General features: G+C 54.8%; 1 protein-coding gene across 1 annotated transcript in view; it reads left to right on the top strand.

Moving 5' to 3' along the window:
* The first annotated feature begins 2643 nt into the window (after positions 1–2643).
* The window catches only part of tnk1 (tyrosine kinase, non-receptor, 1), a 121957-nt gene continuing 104748 nt past the window's right edge, over positions 2644–19852 (top strand). The window contains exon 1 of the mRNA XM_072591494.1: positions 2644–2864. The gene's annotated coding sequence lies outside the window, so the exon portion shown is untranslated. The remainder of the gene's footprint in view (positions 2865–19852) is intronic.

The raw sequence follows: 19852 nt of genomic DNA, 5'->3' as shown, positions 1-19852 counted from the left end.
GGTGTACCCGAGAACTCTGTGGGAAGCTAGAGAAGTGATTGTTGGGCCTCTTGCTGAGATATTTGTATCATCGATAGTCACAGGTGAGGTGCCAGAAGATTGGAGATTGGCAAACGTGGTGCCACTGTTTAAGAAGGGCAGTAAAGACAAGCCAGGGAACTATAGACCGGTGAACCTGACCTCGGTGGTGGGCAAGTTGTTGGAGGGAATCCTGAGGGACAGGATGTCCATGTATTTGGAAAGGCAACGACTGATTAGGGATAGTCAACATGGCTTTGTGCGGGGGAAATCATGTCTCACAAACTTGATTGAACTTTTTGAAGAAGTAACAAAGAAGGTTGATGAGGGCAGAGCAGTAGATGTGACCTATATGGACTTCAGTAAGGTGTTTGACAAGGTTCCCCATGGGAGACTGATTAGCAAGGTTAGATCTCATGGAATACAGGGAGAACTAGCCATTTGGATATAGAACTGGCTCAAAGGTAGAAGACAGAGGGTGGTGGTGGAGGGTTGTTTTTCAGACTGGAGGCCTGTGACCAGTGGAGTGCCACAAGGATCGGTGCTGGGTCCTCTACTTTTTGTCATTTATATAAATGATTTGGATGCGAGCATAAGAGGTACAGTGAGTAAGTTTGCAGATGAACCAAAATTGGAGGTGTAGTGGACAGCGAAGAGGGTTACCTCAGATTACAACAGGATCTGGACCAGATGGGCCAATGGGCTGAGAAGTGGCAGATGGAGTTTAATTCAGATAACTGCGAGGTGCTTCATTTTGGGAAAGCAAGTCTTAGCAGGACTTATACACTTAATGGTAAGGTCCGAGGGAGTGTTGCTGAACAAAGAGACCTTGGAGTGCAGGTTCATAGCTCCTTGAAAGTGGAGTCACAGGTAGATAGGAGAGTGAAGAAGGCGTTTGGTATGCTTTCCTTTATTGGTCAGAGTATTGAGTACAGGAGTTGGGAGGTCATGTTGCGGCTGTACAGGACATTGGTTAGGCCACTGTTGGAATATTGCATGCAATTCTGGTCTCCTTCCTATCGGAAAGATGTTGTGAAACTTGAAAGGGTTCAGAAAAGATTTACAAGGATGTTGCCAGGGTTGGAGGATCTGAGCTATAGGGAGAAGCTGAACAGGCTGGGGCTGTTTTCCCTGGAGCGTCGGAGGCTGAGGGGTGACCTTATAGAGGTTTATAAAATCATGAGGGACATGGATAGGGTAAATAGACAAAGTCTTTTTCCTGGGGTGGGGGAGTCCAGAACTAGAGGGGCATAGGTTTAGGGTGAGAGGGGAAAGATGCAAAAGAGACCTAAGGGGCAACTTTTTCACACAGAGGGTGGTACGGTTATGGAATGAGCTGCCAGGGGAAGTGGCGGAGGCTGGTACAATTACAACATTTAAGAGGCATCTGGATGGGTATATGAATAGGAAGGGTTTGGAGGGATATGGGCCGGGTTCTGTCAGGTGGGACTAGATTGGGTTGGGATATCTGGTTGGCATGGACGGGTTGGACCGAAGGGTCTGTTTCCGTGCTGTACATCTCTGTGACTGTATGACTCACTCACACGGACACACTTGCTCTCATTTACATTCACACACACTCATTCACACATACGCTAGCTCAGGCACTCACACTTACTCTCACACACACACTTGCTCACGCACTCATACACACTCACACTCACTTACACAATTATATGTACTCCCATAATCATTCACACTCTCACGCACACTCACTCACTTACGCTGACACACAACTCATTCACACACTCACATATACTCTCTCTCTCACACACAGAAGCACACACTCACTCTTTTACACACACACTCACACTCTCTCACACACACACTCACTCTCTCTCTCACTCTCTCGCACATCCACACTCACATTCTCTCACACACACTTACACACACTCTCTCACACACACACTCTCTCATACACACACACACTCTCACACACTCTCTCACACACACTCCCTCTCTCTCACACACACTCTCTCTCACACACACACACTCTCTCTCACACACACACTCTCTCTCTCACACAGTCTCTCTCACACACTCTCTCTCACACATACAGTCACTCTCTCTCTCACACACACTCTCTCTCACACACACTCTCTCACACACACTCCCTCTCTCTCACACACACACTCTCTCTCTCACATACACTCCCTCTCTCTCACACACACTCTCTCACACACACTCTCTCTCTCTCACACACACACACTCTCTCTCACACATACACTCTCTCTCACACACACTCCCTCTCTCTCACACACACACACTCTCTCTCACACACACTCCCTCTCTCTCTCACACACACTCCCTCTCTCTCTCACACACACTCCCTCTCACACACACACTCTCTCTCACACACACTCTCTCACACACACAGTCACTCTCACACACACACACTCTCTCACACACACACTCTCTCACACACACAGTCACTCTCACACACACACACTCTCTCTCTCACACACACGCACACTCTCTCTCTCTCACGCACACTCTCTCTCTCTCACACACTCTCTCTCTCACACACACTCTCTCTCACACACACACACTCTCTCTCTCACACACACTCTCTCTCACACACACACACTCTCTCTCTCTCACACACGCTCCCTCTCTCTCTCACACACTCTCTCTCACACATGCACACTCTCACACACTCTCTCCCTCTCACACGCACTCTCTCTCTCTCACACACACCCACTCTCTCACACACACGCACTCTCTCTCTCTCACACACAGACCTCTGACCTCTCCCGTGTTATCTCAGCTCCTCCCTCCTTACCTGTTCCTCCAGGTGGGGCCCTCCTAGCTCCAGGACTCTCAGTGCCTGTCGACTGAGCGGCCAGGTGAGTGGGTCATGGGGGCAGGGTTTGGGGGAGGGCGAGGGGATGCGTCCTGGGAGATCTTGCTCCTTTATCTGGAAGAGGATTTGTCGGGGGGGGGTGAAGGTGGGGTCGATCTGGGCTTGCTCCCTCCAGGATGAGTGTGTAAAAGGAGCAGAGTCCTATCCCAGGGGAACCCTGAGTGTCTATCACCATGCTCTCCACGTCCCGAGCTAACAATCCCTGCAAATGTACATCTCCTTGAAAACCCAAGAACATCACAGGCTGAGACTGAAGCCGAGAGTGTTGGAAATGGTTTCCCATTTCACCCCCACCCCTTGCCAAGAGGGTGTAAAGTTGGTTTGTGTTTGGAGAGGACTGGAAACTTTTCTTTGTTGTGTGAGAGTGGTTCTGTGTCAGAGATTGAAGCAATCCTTCCCCTATCCTGACCTGACCTCTCTGCCCCACACCCAGGGGCTGGCTCCTTGCAAAAGCACGATAACAGAGTCACCACTGTGTGACTCACACTGCTCCCCTCATCACCAGCCCCTGACAACAGGGCAATCCGAGGAGGGAGAGGGAACAATGCGGAAGTCTGCCCCAGGGGAATTCACTCTCTCTGCGTCACTTCACAACATGTTCGCACCTCACTGTTGACACTTCAAGGTTCAAGGTTTATCCGAGTCTGTACCCGGGGGTTTATCCCATTCTGTCCCAGGGGGTTTATCCCATTCTGTCCCTGGGGGTTTATCCCAGTCTGTCCCTGGGGGTTTATCCCAGTCTGTACCCGGGGGTTTATCCCAGTCTGTACCTGGGGGTTTATCCCGGTCTGTACCCGGGGGTTTATCCCAGTCTGTATCTGGGGGTTTATCCCAGTCTGTACCCGGGGGTTTATCCCAGTCTGTACCTGGGGGTTTATCCCGGTCTGTACCCGGGGGTTTATCCCAGTCTGTACCCGGGGGTTTATCCCAGTCTCTACCCGGGGGTTTATCCCAGTCTGTACCCGGGGGATTATCCCAGTCTGTACCCGGGGGTTTATCCCAGTCTGTACCCGGGGGATTATCCCAGTCTGTACTCGGGGGTTTATCCCAGTCTGTATCCGGGGGATTATCCCAGTCTCTCCCTGGGGGTTTATCCCACTCTGTACCCGGGGGTTTATCCCAGTCTGTCCCTGGGGGTTTGTCCCAGTCTGTACCCGGGAGTTTATCCCAGTCTGTACCCGGGCGTTTATCCCAGTCTGTCCCTGGGGGTTTGTCCCAGTCTGTACCCGGGAGTTTATCCCAGTCTGTATCTGGGGGTTTATCCCAGTCTGTCCCTGGGGGTTTATCCCAGTCTGTCCCTGGGGGTTTAACCGAGTCTGTACCCGGGGGTTTATCCCAGTCTCTCCCTGGGGGTTTATCCCAGTCTGTACCCGGGAGTTTATCCCAGTCTGTACCCGGGAGTTTATCCCAGTCTGTCCCTGGAGGTTTGTCCCAGTCTGTACCCGGGAGTTTATCCCAGTCTGTCCCTGGGGGTTTATCCCAGTCTGTCCCTGGGGGTTTATCCGAGTCTGTACCCGGGGGTTTATCCCAGTCTCTCCCTGGGGGTTTATCCCAGTCTGTACCAGGGGTTTGTCCCAGTCTATACCCTGGGGTTTATCCCAGTCTGTCCCTGGGTGTTTATCCCAGTCTGTCCCTGGGGGTTTATCCCAGTCTGTACCTGGGGGTTTATCCCAGTCTGTACCCGGGGGTTTATCCCAATCTGTACCTGGGGGTTTATCCCAGTCTGTACTCGGGGGTTTATCCCAGTCTGTACCTGGGGGTTTATCCCAGTCTGTACCCGGGGGTTTATCCCAATCTGTATCCGGGGGATTATCCCAGTCTGTACCTGGGGGTTTATCCCAGTCTGTACCCGGGGGTTTATCCCAATCTGTATCCGGGGGATTATCCCAGTCTGTACTCGGGGGTTTATCTCAGTCTGTCCCTGGCGGTTTATCCCAGTCTGTACCTGAGGGTTTATCCCAGTCTGTACCAGGGGGTTTATCCCAGTCTGTCCCTGGGTGTTTATCCCAGTCTGTACCCGGGGGATTATCCCAGTCTGTACTCGGGGGTTTATCCCAGTCTGTATCCGGGGGATTATCCCAGTCTGTACCCGGGTGTTTATCCCAGTCTGTACCCGGGTGTTTATCCCAGTCTGTACCTGAGGGTTTATCCCAGTCTGTACCTGGGGGTTTATCCCAGTCTGTATCCGGGGGATTATCCCAGTCTGTACTCGGGGGTTTATCCCAGTCTGTACCCGGGGGTTTATCCCAGTCTGTACCCGGGGGTTTATCCCAATCTGTATCCGGGGGATTATCCCAGTCTGTACCTGGGGGTTTATCCCAGTCTGTACCCGGGGGTTTATCCCAATCTGTATCCGGGGGATTATCCCAGTCTGTACTCGGGGGTTTATCCCAGTCTGTCCCTGGCGGTTTATCCCAGTCTGTACCTGAGGGTTTATCCCAGTCTGTACCAGGGGGTTTGTCCCAGTCTGTTCCTGGGGGTTTGTCCCAGTCTGTTCCTGGGGTTTATCCCAGTCTGTGCTCGGATGTTTATCCCAGTCTGTACCAGGGGGTTTGTCCCAGTCTGTCCCTGGGGGTTTATCCCAGTCTGTACCCGGGGTTTATCCCAGTCTGTACCCGGGGGTTTATCCCAGTCTGTTCCTGGGGGTTTGTCCCAGTCTGTCCCTGCAGGTTTATCCCAGTCTGTCCCTGGGGGTTTATCCCAGTCTGTACCCGGGGGATTTATCCCAGTTTGTACCCGGGGGTTTATCCCAGTCTGTACCCGGGGGTTTATCCCAGTCTGTACCCGGGGGATTATCCCAGTCTGTACTCGGGGGTTTATCCCAGTCTGTATCCGGGGGATTATCCCAGTCTCTCCCTGGGGGTTTATCCCACTCTGTACCCGGGGGTTTATCCCAGTCTGTCCCTGGGGGTTTGTCCCAGTCTGTACCCGGGAGTTTATCCCAGTCTGTACCCGGGCGTTTATCCCAGTCTGTCCCTGGGGGTTTGTCCCAGTCTGTACCCGGGAGTTTATCCCAGTCTGTATCTGGGGGTTTATCCCAGTCTGTCCCTGGGGGTTTATCCCAGTCTGTCCCTGGGGGTTTAACCGAGTCTGTACCCGGGGGTTTATCCCAGTCTCTCCCTGGGGGTTTATCCCAGTCTGTACCCGGGAGTTTATCCCAGTCTGTACCCGGGAGTTTATCCCAGTCTGTCCCTGGAGGTTTGTCCCAGTCTGTACCCGGGAGTTTATCCCAGTCTGTCCCTGGGGGTTTATCCCAGTCTGTCCCTGGGGGTTTATCCGAGTCTGTACCCGGGGGTTTATCCCAGTCTCTCCCTGGGGGTTTATCCCAGTCTGTACCAGGGGTTTGTCCCAGTCTATACCCTGGGTGTTTATCCCAGTCTGTCCCTGGGTGTTTATCCCAGTCTGTCCCTGGGTGTTTATCCCAGTCTGTACCTGGGGGTTTATCCCAGTCTGTACCCGGGGGTTTATCCCAATCTGTACCTGGGGGTTTATCCCAGTCTGTACCTGGGGGTTTATCCCAGTCTGTACCCGGGGGTTTATCCCAATCTGTATCCGGGGGATTATCCCAGTCTGTACCTGGGGGTTTATCCCAGTCTGTACCCGGGGGTTTATCCCAATCTGTATCCGGGGGATTATCCCAGTCTGTACTCGGGGGTTTATCCCAGTCTGTCCCTGGCGGTTTATCCCAGTCTGTACCTGAGGGTTTATCCCAGTCTGTACCAGGGGGTTTATCCCAGTCTGTCCCTGGGTGTTTATCCCAGTCTGTACCCGGGGGATTATCCCAGTCTGTACTCGGGGGTTTATCCCAGTCTGTACCCGGGTGTTTATCCCAGTCTGTACCCGGGTGTTTATCCCAGTCTGTACCTGAGGGTTTATCCCAATCTGTACCTGGGGGTTTATCCCAGTCTGTATCCGGGGGATTATCCCAGTCTGTACTCGGGGGTTTATCCCAGTCTGTACCTGGGGGTTTATCCCAGTCTGTACCCGGGGGTTTATCCCAATCTGTATCCGGGGGATTATCCCAGTCTGTACTCGGGGGTTTATCCCAGTCTGTACCTGGGGGTTTATCCCAGTCTGTACCCGGGGGTTTATCCCAATCTGTATCCGGGGGATTATCCCAGTCTGTACTCGGGGGTTTATCCCAGTCTGTCCCTGGCGGTTTATCCCAGTCTGTACCTGAGGGTTTATCCCAGTCTGTACCAGGGGGTTTATCCTAGTCTGTCCCTGGCGGTTTATCCCAGTCTGTACCTGAGGGTTTATCCCAGTCTGTGCTCGGATGTTTATCCCAGTCTGTACCAGGGGGTTTGTCCCAGTCTGTCCCTGGGGGTTTATCCCAGTCTGTACCCGGGGTTTATCCCAGTCTGTACCCGGGGGTTTATCCCAGTCTGTTCCTGGGGGTTTGTCCCAGTCTGTCCCTGCAGGTTTATCCCAGTCTGTCCCTGGGGGTTTATCCCAGTCTGTACCCGGGGGATTTATCCCAGTTTGTACCCGGGGGTTTATCCCAGTCTGACCCTGGGGGTTTATCCCAGTCTGGACCTGGGGGTTTGTCCCAGTCTGGACCTGGGGGTTTATCCCAGTCTGTCCCAGGGGGTTTATCCCAGTCTGATCCTGGGGGTTTGTCCCAGTCTGTTCCTGGGGGTTTATCCCAGTCTGTCCCTGGCGGTTTATCCCAGTCTGTACCCGGGGGATTTATACCAGTCTGTCCCCGGGGGTTTATCCCAGTCTGTACCAGGGGGTTTATCCCAGTCTGATCCTGGGGGTTTGTCCCAGTCTCTACCTGGGGGTTTTAATCCCAGTCTGTACCTGGTGGTTTATCCCAGTCTGTACCTGAGGGTTTATCCCAGTCTGTACCCGGGGGATTTATCCCAGTCTGTACCAGGGGGTTTATCCCAGTCTGTACCCGGGAGTTTATCCCAGTCGGTACCCGGGGGTTTATCCCAGTCTGACCCTGGGGGTTTATCCCAGTCTGTACCCGGGGGATTTATCCCAGTTTGTACCCGGGGGTTTATCCCAGTCTGACCCTGGGGGTTTATCCCAGTCTGTCCCTGGGGGTTTGTCCCAGTCTGTCCCTGGGGGTTTATCCCAGTCTGTCCCTGGGGGTTTATCCCAGACTGTACCCGGGTGTTTATCCCAGTCTGTACCTGGTGGTTTATCCCAGTCTGTATCTGGGAGTTTATCCCAGTCTGTACCCGGGGGTTTATCCCAGTCTGACCCTGGGGGTTTGTCCCAGTCTGTCCCTGGGGGTTTATCCCAGTCTGTACCCGGGGGTTTATCCCGGTCTGTCCCTGGGGGTTTATCCCAGTTTGTACCCGGCGGTTTATCCCAGTCTGTCCCCGGGGGTTTATCCCAGTCTGTCCCCGGGGGTTTATCCCAGTCTGTACCAGGGGGTTTATCCCAGTCTGATCCTGGGGGTTTGTCCCAGTCTGTACTGGGGGTTTATCCCAGTCTGTACCCGGGGGTTTATCCCAGTCTGTACCTGGTGGTTTATCCCAGTCTGTACCCAGGGATTTATCCCAGTCTGTATCCGGGAGTTTATCCCAGTCGGTACCCGGGGTTTATCCCAGTCTGACCCTGGGGGTATGTCCCAGTCTGCACCTGGGGGTTTATCCCAGTCTGTACCTGGTGGTTTATCCCAGTCTGTATCTGGGAGTTTATCCCAGTCTGTACCCGGGGGTTTATCCCAGTCTGTACGCGGGGGTTTATCCCACTCTGTCCCGGGGGGTTTATCCCAGTCTGTACCTGGGGGTTTATCCCGGTCTGTCCCCGGGAGTTTATCCCATTCTGTCCCTGGGGGATTATCCCAGTCTGTACTCGGGGGTTTATCCCAGTCTGTCCCTGGCGGTTTATCCCAGTCTGTACCTGAGGGTTTATCCCAGTCTGTACCAGGGGGTTTATCCCAGTCTGTTCCTGGGGGTTTGTCCCAGTCTGTTCCTGGGGTTTATCCCAGTCTGTGCTCGGATGTTTATCCCAGTCTGTACCAGGGGGTTTGTCCCAGTCTGTCCCTGGGGGTTTATCCCAGTCTGTACCCGGGGTTTATCCCAGTCTGTACCCGGGGGTTTATCCCAGTCTGTTCCTGGGGGTTTGTCCCAGTCTGTCCCTGCAGGTTTATCCCAGTCTGTCCCTGGGGGTTTATCCCAGTCTGTACCCGGGGGATTTATCCCAGTTTGTACCCGGGGGTTTATCCCAGTCTGACCCTGGGGGTTTATCCCAGTCTGGACCTGGGGGTTTGTCCCAGTCTGGACCTGGGGGTTTATCCCAGTCTGTCCCAGGGGGTTTATCCCAGTCTGATCCTGGGGGTTTGTCCCAGTCTGTTCCTGGGGGTTTATCCCAGTCTGTCCCTGGCGGTTTATCCCAGTCTGTACCCGGGGGATTTATCCCAGTCTGTCCCCGGGGGTTTATCCCAGTCTGTACCAGGGGGTTTATCCCAGTCTGATCCTGGGGGTTTGTCCCAGTCTCTACCTGGGGGTTTTAATCCCAGTCTGTACCTGGTGGTTTATCCCAGTCTGTACCTGAGGGTTTATCCCAGTCTGTACCCGGGGGATTTATCCCAGTCTGTCCCTGGGGGTTTATCCCAGTCTGTACCTGGTGGTTTATCCCAGTCTGTACCCTGGGATTTATCCCAGTCTGTATCTGGGAGTTTATCCCAGTCGGTACCCGGGGGTTTATCCCAGTCTGACCCTGGGGGTTTATCCCAGTCTGTACCCGGGGGATTTATCCCAGTTTGTACCCGGGGGTTTATCCCAGTCTGACCCTGGGGGTTTATCCCAGTCTGTCCCTGGGGGTTTGTCCCAGTCTGTCCCTGGGGGTTTATCCCAGTCTGTACCCGGGGGTTTATCCCAGTCTGTACCTGGGGGTTTATCCCGGTCTGTACCCGGGGGTTTATCCCAGTCTGTATCTGGGGGTTTATCCCAGTCTGTACCCGGGGGTTTATCCCAGTCTGTACCTGGGGGTTTATCCCGGTCTGTTCCCGGGGGTTTATCCCAGTCTGTACCCGGGGGTTTATCCCAGTCTCTACCCGGGGGTTTATCCCAGTCTGTACCCGGGGGATTATCCCAGTCTGTACCCGGGGGTTTATCCCAGTCTGTACCCGGGGGTTTATCCCAGTCTGTACCCGGGGGATTATCCCAGTCTGTACTCGGGGGTTTATCCCAGTCTGTATCCGGGGGATTATCCCAGTCTCTCCCTGGGGGTTTATCCCACTCTGTACCCGGGGGTTTATCCCAGTCTGTCCCTGGGGGTTTGTCCCAGTCTGTACCCGGGAGTTTATCCCAGTCTGTACCCGGGCGTTTATCCCAGTCTGTCCCTGGGGGTTTGTCCCAGTCTGTACCCGGGAGTTTATCCCAGTCTGTATCTGGGGGTTTATCCCAGTCTGTCCCTGGGGGTTTATCCCAGTCTGTCCCTGGGGGTTTAACCGAGTCTGTACCCGGGGGTTTATCCCAGTCTCTCCCTGGGGGTTTATCCCAGTCTGTACCCGGGAGTTTATCCCAGTCTGTACCCGGGAGTTTATCCCAGTCTGTCCCTGGAGGTTTGTCCCAGTCTGTACCCGGGAGTTTATCCCAGTCTGTCCCTGGGGGTTTATCCCAGTCTGTCCCTGGGGGTTTATCCGAGTCTGTACCCGGGGGTTTATCCCAGTCTCTCCCTGGGGGTTTATCCCAGTCTGTACCAGGGGTTTGTCCCAGTCTATACCCTGGGGTTTATCCCAGTCTGTCCCTGGGTGTTTATCCCAGTCTGTCCCTGGGGGTTTATCCCAGTCTGTACCTGGGGGTTTATCCCAGTCTGTACCCGGGGGTTTATCCCAATCTGTACCTGGGGGTTTATCCCAGTCTGTACTCGGGGGTTTATCCCAGTCTGTACCTGGGGGTTTATCCCAGTCTGTACCCGGGGGTTTATCCCAATCTGTATCCGGGGGATTATCCCAGTCTGTACCTGGGGGTTTATCCCAGTCTGTACCCGGGGGTTTATCCCAATCTGTATCCGGGGGATTATCCCAGTCTGTACTCGGGGGTTTATCTCAGTCTGTCCCTGGCGGTTTATCCCAGTCTGTACCTGAGGGTTTATCCCAGTCTGTACCAGGGGGTTTATCCCAGTCTGTCCCTGGGTGTTTATCCCAGTCTGTACCCGGGGGATTATCCCAGTCTGTACTCGGGGGTTTATCCCAGTCTGTATCCGGGGGATTATCCCAGTCTGTACCCGGGTGTTTATCCCAGTCTGTACCCGGGTGTTTATCCCAGTCTGTACCTGAGGGTTTATCCCAGTCTGTACCTGGGGGTTTATCCCAGTCTGTATCCGGGGGATTATCCCAGTCTGTACTCGGGGGTTTATCCCAGTCTGTACCCGGGGGTTTATCCCAGTCTGTACCCGGGGGTTTATCCCAATCTGTATCCGGGGGATTATCCCAGTCTGTACCTGGGGGTTTATCCCAGTCTGTACCCGGGGGTTTATCCCAATCTGTATCCGGGGGATTATCCCAGTCTGTACTCGGGGGTTTATCCCAGTCTGTCCCTGGCGGTTTATCCCAGTCTGTACCTGAGGGTTTATCCCAGTCTGTACCAGGGGGTTTATCCCAGTCTGTTCCTGGGGGTTTGTCCCAGTCTGTTCCTGGGGTTTATCCCAGTCTGTGCTCGGATGTTTATCCCAGTCTGTACCAGGGGGTTTGTCCCAGTCTGTCCCTGGGGGTTTATCCCAGTCTGTACCCGGGGTTTATCCCAGTCTGTACCCGGGGGTTTATCCCAGTCTGTTCCTGGGGGTTTGTCCCAGTCTGTCCCTGCAGGTTTATCCCAGTCTGTCCCTGGGGGTTTATCCCAGTCTGTACCCGGGGGATTTATCCCAGTTTGTACCCGGGGGTTTATCCCAGTCTGTACCCGGGGGTTTATCCCAGTCTGTACCCGGGGGATTATCCCAGTCTGTACTCGGGGGTTTATCCCAGTCTGTATCCGGGGGATTATCCCAGTCTCTCCCTGGGGGTTTATCCCACTCTGTACCCGGGGGTTTATCCCAGTCTGTCCCTGGGGGTTTGTCCCAGTCTGTACCCGGGAGTTTATCCCAGTCTGTACCCGGGCGTTTATCCCAGTCTGTCCCTGGGGGTTTGTCCCAGTCTGTACCCGGGAGTTTATCCCAGTCTGTATCTGGGGGTTTATCCCAGTCTGTCCCTGGGGGTTTATCCCAGTCTGTCCCTGGGGGTTTAACCGAGTCTGTACCCGGGGGTTTATCCCAGTCTCTCCCTGGGGGTTTATCCCAGTCTGTACCCGGGAGTTTATCCCAGTCTGTACCCGGGAGTTTATCCCAGTCTGTCCCTGGAGGTTTGTCCCAGTCTGTACCCGGGAGTTTATCCCAGTCTGTCCCTGGGGGTTTATCCCAGTCTGTCCCTGGGGGTTTATCCGAGTCTGTACCCGGGGGTTTATCCCAGTCTCTCCCTGGGGGTTTATCCCAGTCTGTACCAGGGGTTTGTCCCAGTCTATACCCTGGGTGTTTATCCCAGTCTGTCCCTGGGTGTTTATCCCAGTCTGTCCCTGGGTGTTTATCCCAGTCTGTACCTGGGGGTTTATCCCAGTCTGTACCCGGGGGTTTATCCCAATCTGTACCTGGGGGTTTATCCCAGTCTGTACCTGGGGGTTTATCCCAGTCTGTACCCGGGGGTTTATCCCAATCTGTATCCGGGGGATTATCCCAGTCTGTACCTGGGGGTTTATCCCAGTCTGTACCCGGGGGTTTATCCCAATCTGTATCCGGGGGATTATCCCAGTCTGTACTCGGGGGTTTATCCCAGTCTGTCCCTGGCGGTTTATCCCAGTCTGTACCTGAGGGTTTATCCCAGTCTGTACCAGGGGGTTTATCCCAGTCTGTCCCTGGGTGTTTATCCCAGTCTGTACCCGGGGGATTATCCCAGTCTGTACTCGGGGGTTTATCCCAGTCTGTACCCGGGTGTTTATCCCAGTCTGTACCCGGGTGTTTATCCCAGTCTGTACCTGAGGGTTTATCCCAATCTGTACCTGGGGGTTTATCCCAGTCTGTATCCGGGGGATTATCCCAGTCTGTACTCGGGGGTTTATCCCAGTCTGTACCTGGGGGTTTATCCCAGTCTGTACCCGGGGGTTTATCCCAATCTGTATCCGGGGGATTATCCCAGTCTGTACTCGGGGGTTTATCCCAGTCTGTACCTGGGGGTTTATCCCAGTCTGTACCCGGGGGTTTATCCCAATCTGTATCCGGGGGATTATCCCAGTCTGTACTCGGGGGTTTATCCCAGTCTGTCCCTGGCGGTTTATCCCAGTCTGTACCTGAGGGTTTATCCCAGTCTGTACCAGGGGGTTTATCCTAGTCTGTCCCTGGCGGTTTATCCCAGTCTGTACCTGAGGGTTTATCCCAGTCTGTGCTCGGATGTTTATCCCAGTCTGTACCAGGGGGTTTGTCCCAGTCTGTCCCTGGGGGTTTATCCCAGTCTGTACCCGGGGTTTATCCCAGTCTGTACCCGGGGGTTTATCCCAGTCTGTTCCTGGGGGTTTGTCCCAGTCTGTCCCTGCAGGTTTATCCCAGTCTGTCCCTGGGGGTTTATCCCAGTCTGTACCCGGGGGATTTATCCCAGTTTGTACCCGGGGGTTTATCCCAGTCTGACCCTGGGGGTTTATCCCAGTCTGGACCTGGGGGTTTGTCCCAGTCTGGACCTGGGGGTTTATCCCAGTCTGTCCCAGGGGGTTTATCCCAGTCTGATCCTGGGGGTTTGTCCCAGTCTGTTCCTGGGGGTTTATCCCAGTCTGTCCCTGGCGGTTTATCCCAGTCTGTACCCGGGGGATTTATACCAGTCTGTCCCCGGGGGTTTATCCCAGTCTGTACCAGGGGGTTTATCCCAGTCTGATCCTGGGGGTTTGTCCCAGTCTCTACCTGGGGGTTTTAATCCCAGTCTGTACCTGGTGGTTTATCCCAGTCTGTACCTGAGGGTTTATCCCAGTCTGTACCCGGGGGATTTATCCCAGTCTGTACCAGGGGGTTTATCCCAGTCTGTACCCGGGAGTTTATCCCAGTCGGTACCCGGGGGTTTATCCCAGTCTGACCCTGGGGGTTTATCCCAGTCTGTACCCGGGGGATTTATCCCAGTTTGTACCCGGGGGTTTATCCCAGTCTGACCCTGGGGGTTTATCCCAGTCTGTCCCTGGGGGTTTGTCCCAGTCTGTCCCTGGGGGTTTATCCCAGTCTGTCCCTGGGGGTTTATCCCAGACTGTACCCGGGTGTTTATCCCAGTCTGTACCTGGTGGTTTATCCCAGTCTGTATCTGGGAGTTTATCCCAGTCTGTACCCGGGGGTTTATCCCAGTCTGACCCTGGGGGTTTGTCCCAGTCTGTCCCTGGGGGTTTATCCCAGTCTGTACCCGGGGGTTTATCCCGGTCTGTCCCTGGGGGTTTATCCCAGTTTGTACCCGGCGGTTTATCCCAGTCTGTCCCCGGGGGTTTATCCCAGTCTGTCCCCGGGGGTTTATCCCAGTCTGTACCAGGGGGTTTATCCCAGTCTGATCCTGGGGGTTTGTCCCAGTCTGTACTGGGGGTTTATCCCAGTCTGTACCCGGGGGTTTATCCCAGTCTGTACCTGGTGGTTTATCCCAGTCTGTACCCAGGGATTTATCCCAGTCTGTATCCGGGAGTTTATCCCAGTCGGTACCCGGGGTTTATCCCAGTCTGACCCTGGGGGTATGTCCCAGTCTGCACCTGGGGGTTTATCCCAGTCTGTACCTGGTGGTTTATCCCAGTCTGTATCTGGGAGTTTATCCCAGTCTGTACCCGGGGGTTTATCCCAGTCTGTACGCGGGGGTTTATCCCACTCTGTCCCGGGGGGTTTATCCCAGTCTGTACCTGGGGGTTTATCCCGGTCTGTCCCCGGGAGTTTATCCCATTCTGTCCCTGGGGGATTATCCCAGTCTGTACTCGGGGGTTTATCCCAGTCTGTCCCTGGCGGTTTATCCCAGTCTGTACCTGAGGGTTTATCCCAGTCTGTACCAGGGGGTTTATCCCAGTCTGTTCCTGGGGGTTTGTCCCAGTCTGTTCCTGGGGTTTATCCCAGTCTGTGCTCGGATGTTTATCCCAGTCTGTACCAGGGGGTTTGTCCCAGTCTGTCCCTGGGGGTTTATCCCAGTCTGTACCCGGGGTTTATCCCAGTCTGTACCCGGGGGTTTATCCCAGTCTGTTCCTGGGGGTTTGTCCCAGTCTGTCCCTGCAGGTTTATCCCAGTCTGTCCCTGGGGGTTTATCCCAGTCTGTACCCGGGGGATTTATCCCAGTTTGTACCCGGGGGTTTATCCCAGTCTGACCCTGGGGGTTTATCCCAGTCTGGACCTGGGGGTTTGTCCCAGTCTGGACCTGGGGGTTTATCCCAGTCTGTCCCAGGGGGTTTATCCCAGTCTGATCCTGGGGGTTTGTCCCAGTCTGTTCCTGGGGGTTTATCCCAGTCTGTCCCTGGCGGTTTATCCCAGTCTGTACCCGGGGGATTTATCCCAGTCTGTCCCCGGGGGTTTATCCCAGTCTGTACCAGGGGGTTTATCCCAGTCTGATCCTGGGGGTTTGTCCCAGTCTCTACCTGGGGGTTTTAATCCCAGTCTGTACCTGGTGGTTTATCCCAGTCTGTACCTGAGGGTTTATCCCAGTCTGTACCCGGGGGATTTATCCCAGTCTGTCCCTGGGGGTTTATCCCAGTCTGTACCTGGTGGTTTATCCCAGTCTGTACCCTGGGATTTATCCCAGTCTGTATCTGGGAGTTTATCCCAGTCGGTACCCGGGGGTTTATCCCAGTCTGACCCTGGGGGTTTATCCCAGTCTGTACCCGGGGGATTTATCCCAGTTTGTACCCGGGGGTTTATCCCAGTCTGACCCTGGGGGTTTATCCCAGTCTGTCCCTGGGGGTTTGTCCCAGTCTGTCCCTGGGGGTTTATCCCAGTCTGTCCCTGGGGGTTTATCCCAGACTGTACCCGGGTGTTTATCCCAGTCTGTACCTGGTGGTTTATCCCAGTCTGTATCTGGGAGTTTATCCCAGTCTGTACCCGGGGGTTTATCCCAGTCTGACCCTGGGGGTTTGTCCCAGTCTGCACCTGGGGGTTTATCCCAGTCTGTACCCGGGGGTTTATCCCAGTCTGTATCCGGGGGTTTATCCCAGTCTGTACTCGGGGGTTTATCCCAGTCTGTGCCCGGGGGTTTATCCCACTCTGTCCCTGGGGGTTTATCCCAGTCTGTACCCGGGGGTTTATCCCGGTCTGTCCCTGGGGGTTTATCCCAGTTTGTACCCGGCGGTTTATCCCAGTCTGTACCAGGGGGTTTATCCCAGTCTGTCCCCGGGGGTTTATCCCAGTCTGTACCAGGGGGTTTATCCCAGTCTGATCCTGGGGGTTTGTCCCAGTCTGTACCCGGGGGTTTATCCCAGTCTGTACCCGGGGGTTTATCCCAGTCTGTACCTGGTGGTTTATCCCAGTCTGTACCCAGGGATTTATCCCAGTCTGTATCCGGGAGTTTATCCCAGTCTGTCCCTGGGGGTTTATCCCAGTCTGACCCTGGGGGTATGTCCCAGTCTGCACCTGGGGGTTTATCCCAGTCTGTACCTGGTGGTTTATCCCAGTCTGTATCTGGGAGTTTATCCCAGTCTGTACCCGGGGGTTTATCCCAGTCTGACCCTGGGGGTTTGTCCCAGTCTGCACCTGGGGGTTTATCCCAGTCTGTACTCGGGGGTTTATCCCAGTCTGTACGCGGGGGTTTATCCCACTCTGTCCCGGGGGGTTTATCCCAGTCTGTACCTGGGGGTTTATCCCGGTCTGTCCCCGGGAGTTTATCCCATTCTGTCCCTGGGGGTTTATCCCAGTCTGTCCCCGGGGGTTTATCCCAGTCTGTCCCTGGGGGTTTATCCCAGTTTGTACCCGGCGGTTTATCCCAGTCTGTACCAGGGGGTTTATCCCAGTCTGTCCCTGGGGGTTTATCCCAGTCTGTACCCGGGGGTTTATCCCAGTCTGTCCCCGGGGGTTTATCCCAGTCTGTACCAGGGGGTTTATCCTAGTCTGATCCTGGGGGTTTGTCCCAGTCTGTACCTGGGGATTTATCCCAGTCTGTATCCGGGAGTTTATCCCAGTCGGTACCCGGGGGTTTATCCCAGTCTGTTCCTGGGGGTTTGTCCCAGTCTGTTCCTGGGGGTTTATCCCAGTCTGTACTCGGAGGTTTATCCCAGTCTGTACCAGGGGGTTTGTCCCAGTCTGTACCCGGGGGATTTATCCCAGTCTGTACCAGGGGGTTTATCCCAGTCTGTATCCGGGGGTTGATCCCAGTCTGTACCCGGGGGTTTATCCCAGTCTGTTCCTGGGGGTTTATCCCAGTCTGTATCCGGGGGTTTATCCCAGTCTGTACCCGGGGGTTTATCCCAGTCTGTACCTGGTGGTTTATCCCAGTCTGTACCCGGGGTTTTATCCCAGTCTGTCCCTGGGGGTTTATCCCAGTCTGTACCTGGGGGTTTGTCCCAGTCTGACCCTGGGGGTTTATCCCAGTCTGCAACTGGGGGTTTATCCAAGTCTGTACCTGGGGGTTTATCCCAGCCTGTCCCTGGGGGTTTATCCCAGCCTGTCCCTGGGGGTTTATCCCGGTCTGTCCCTGGGGGTTTATCCCGGTCTGTCCCTGGGGGTTTATCCCGGTCTGTACCTGGGGGTTTATCCCAGTCTGTTCCTGGGGGTTTGTCCCAGTCTGTTCCTGGGGGTTTATCCCAGTCTGTACTCGGAGGTTTATCCCAGTCTGTACCAGGGGGTTTATCCCAGTCTGTCCCTGGGGGTTTGTCCCAGTCTGACCCTGGGGGTTTGTCCCAGTCTGACCCTGGGGGTTTATCCCGGTCTGTACCTGGGGGTTTATCCCAGTCTGAACCTGGGGGTTTATCCCAGTCTGTACCTGGGGGTTTATCCCAGTCTGTACCTCCGTGTTTATCCCAGTCTGTACCCGGAGGTTTATCCCAGTCTGTACACAGGGCTTTATCCCAGTCTGTACCTGGGGGTTTGTCCCAGTCTGACCCTGGGGGTTTATCCCAGTCTGCAACTGGGGGTTTATCCAAGTCTGTACCTGGGGGTTTATCCCAGCCTGTCCCTGGGGGTTTATCCCGGTCTGTCCCTGGGGGTTTATCCCGGTCTGTCCCTGGGGGTTTATCCCGGTCTGTACCTGGGGGTTTATCCCAGTCTGTTCCTGGGGGTTTGTCCCAGTCTGTTCCTGGGGGTTTATCCCAGTCTGTACTCGGAGGTTTATCCCAGTCTGTACCAGGGGGTTTGTGCCAGTCTGTCCCTGGGGGTTTATCCCAGTCTGACCCTGGGGGTTTGTCCCAGTCTGCACCTGGGGTTTATCCAAGTCTGCACCTGGGGGTTTATCCCAGTCTGTATCCGGGGGTTTATCCCAGTCTGTACCCTGGGGTTTATCCCAGTTTGTACCCGGGGGTTTATCCCAGTTTGTACCCGGGGGTTTATCCCAGTCTGTCCCTGGGGGTTTATCCCAGTCTGTCCCTGGGGGTTTGTCCCAGTCTGACCCTGGGGGTTTATCCCAGTCTGCAACTGGGGGTTTATCCAAGTCTGTACCTGGGGGTTTATCCCAGTCTGACCCTGGGGGTTTATCCCAGTCTGACCCTGGGGGTTTATCCCAGTCTGGACCTGGGAGTTTGTCCCAGTCTGTCCCTGGGGGTTTATCCCGGTCTGTCCCTGGGGGTTTATCCCATTCTGTCCCTGGGCGTTTATCCCAGTCTGTACCCAGGGATTTATCCCAGTCTGTCCCTGGGGGTTTATCCCAGTCTGTACCCGGGGGTTTATCCCTGTCTCTCCCTGGGGGTTTATCCCAGTCTGTACCCAGGGGTTTATCCCAGTCTCTACCCGGGGGTTTATCCCAGTTTGTACCTGGGGGTTTATTCCAGTCTGTACCTGGGGGTTTATCCCAGTCTGTACCCGGGGGTTTATCACAGTCTGTACCTGGGGGTTTATCCCAGTCTGTACCTGGGGGTTTATCCCGGTCTGTACCCGGTGGGTTATCCCAGTCTCCACCCGGGGGTTTATCCCAGTCTGACCCTGGGGGTATATCCCAGTCGGTACCTCCGTGTTTATCCCAGTCTGTACCCGGAGGTTTATCCCAGTCTGTACACAGGGCTTTATCCCAGTCTGTACCTGGGGGTTTATCCCAGTCTGTACCTGGGCGTTTATCCCAGTCTGACCCTGGGGGTTTATTCCAGTCTGTACCTGGGGGTTTATCCCAGTCTGTACCCGGGGGTTTATCACAGTCTGTACCTGGGGGTTTATCCCAGTCTGACCCTGGGGGTTTATCCCAGTCTGTACCCGGGGATTTATCCCAGTCTGTACCCGGGGGTTTATCCCAGTCTGTTCCTGGGCGTTTATCCCAGTCTGTACCCGGGGGTTTATCCCGGTCTGTACCCGGGGGTTTATCCCAGTCTGTTCCTGGGGTTTTTATCCCGGTCTGTACCAGGGGGTTTATCCCAGTCTGTACCTGGGGGTTTATTCCAGTCTGTACCCGAGGTTTTATCCGAGTCTGTACCGGGGGGTTTATCCCAGTCTGTCCCTGGGGGTTTATCCCAGTCTGTACCGGGGGGTTTATCCCAGTCTGTACCCGGGGGTTTATCCCAGTCTGTACCTGGGGGTTTATTCCAGTCTGTACCCGAGGTTTTATCCCAGTCTGTACCTGGGGGCTTATCCCAGTCTGTACCTTGGGGTTTATCCCAGTCTGTACCCAGTGGGTTATCCCAGTCTCTGCCCGGGGGTTTATCCCAGTCTGTACCCGGGGTTTATCCCAGTCTGTACCCAGGGTTTATCCCAGTCTGTGCCCGGGGTTTATCCCAGTCTGTACCCGGGGGTTTATCCCAGTCTGTACCCAGGGTTTATCCCAGTCTGTACCCGGGGTTTATCCCAGTCTGTACCCAGGGTTTATCCCAGTCTGTACCCTGGGGTTTATCCCAGTCTGTCCCTGCGGGTTTATCCCAGTCT

This window comes from Chiloscyllium punctatum, chromosome 21 (assembly GCF_047496795.1).
Source record: "Chiloscyllium punctatum isolate Juve2018m chromosome 21, sChiPun1.3, whole genome shotgun sequence".
Taxonomy (NCBI): domain Eukaryota; kingdom Metazoa; phylum Chordata; class Chondrichthyes; order Orectolobiformes; family Hemiscylliidae; genus Chiloscyllium; species Chiloscyllium punctatum.
Note: the sequence above shows the minus strand (reverse complement) of the source record. Positions and strands in the feature narration are given on the sequence as shown.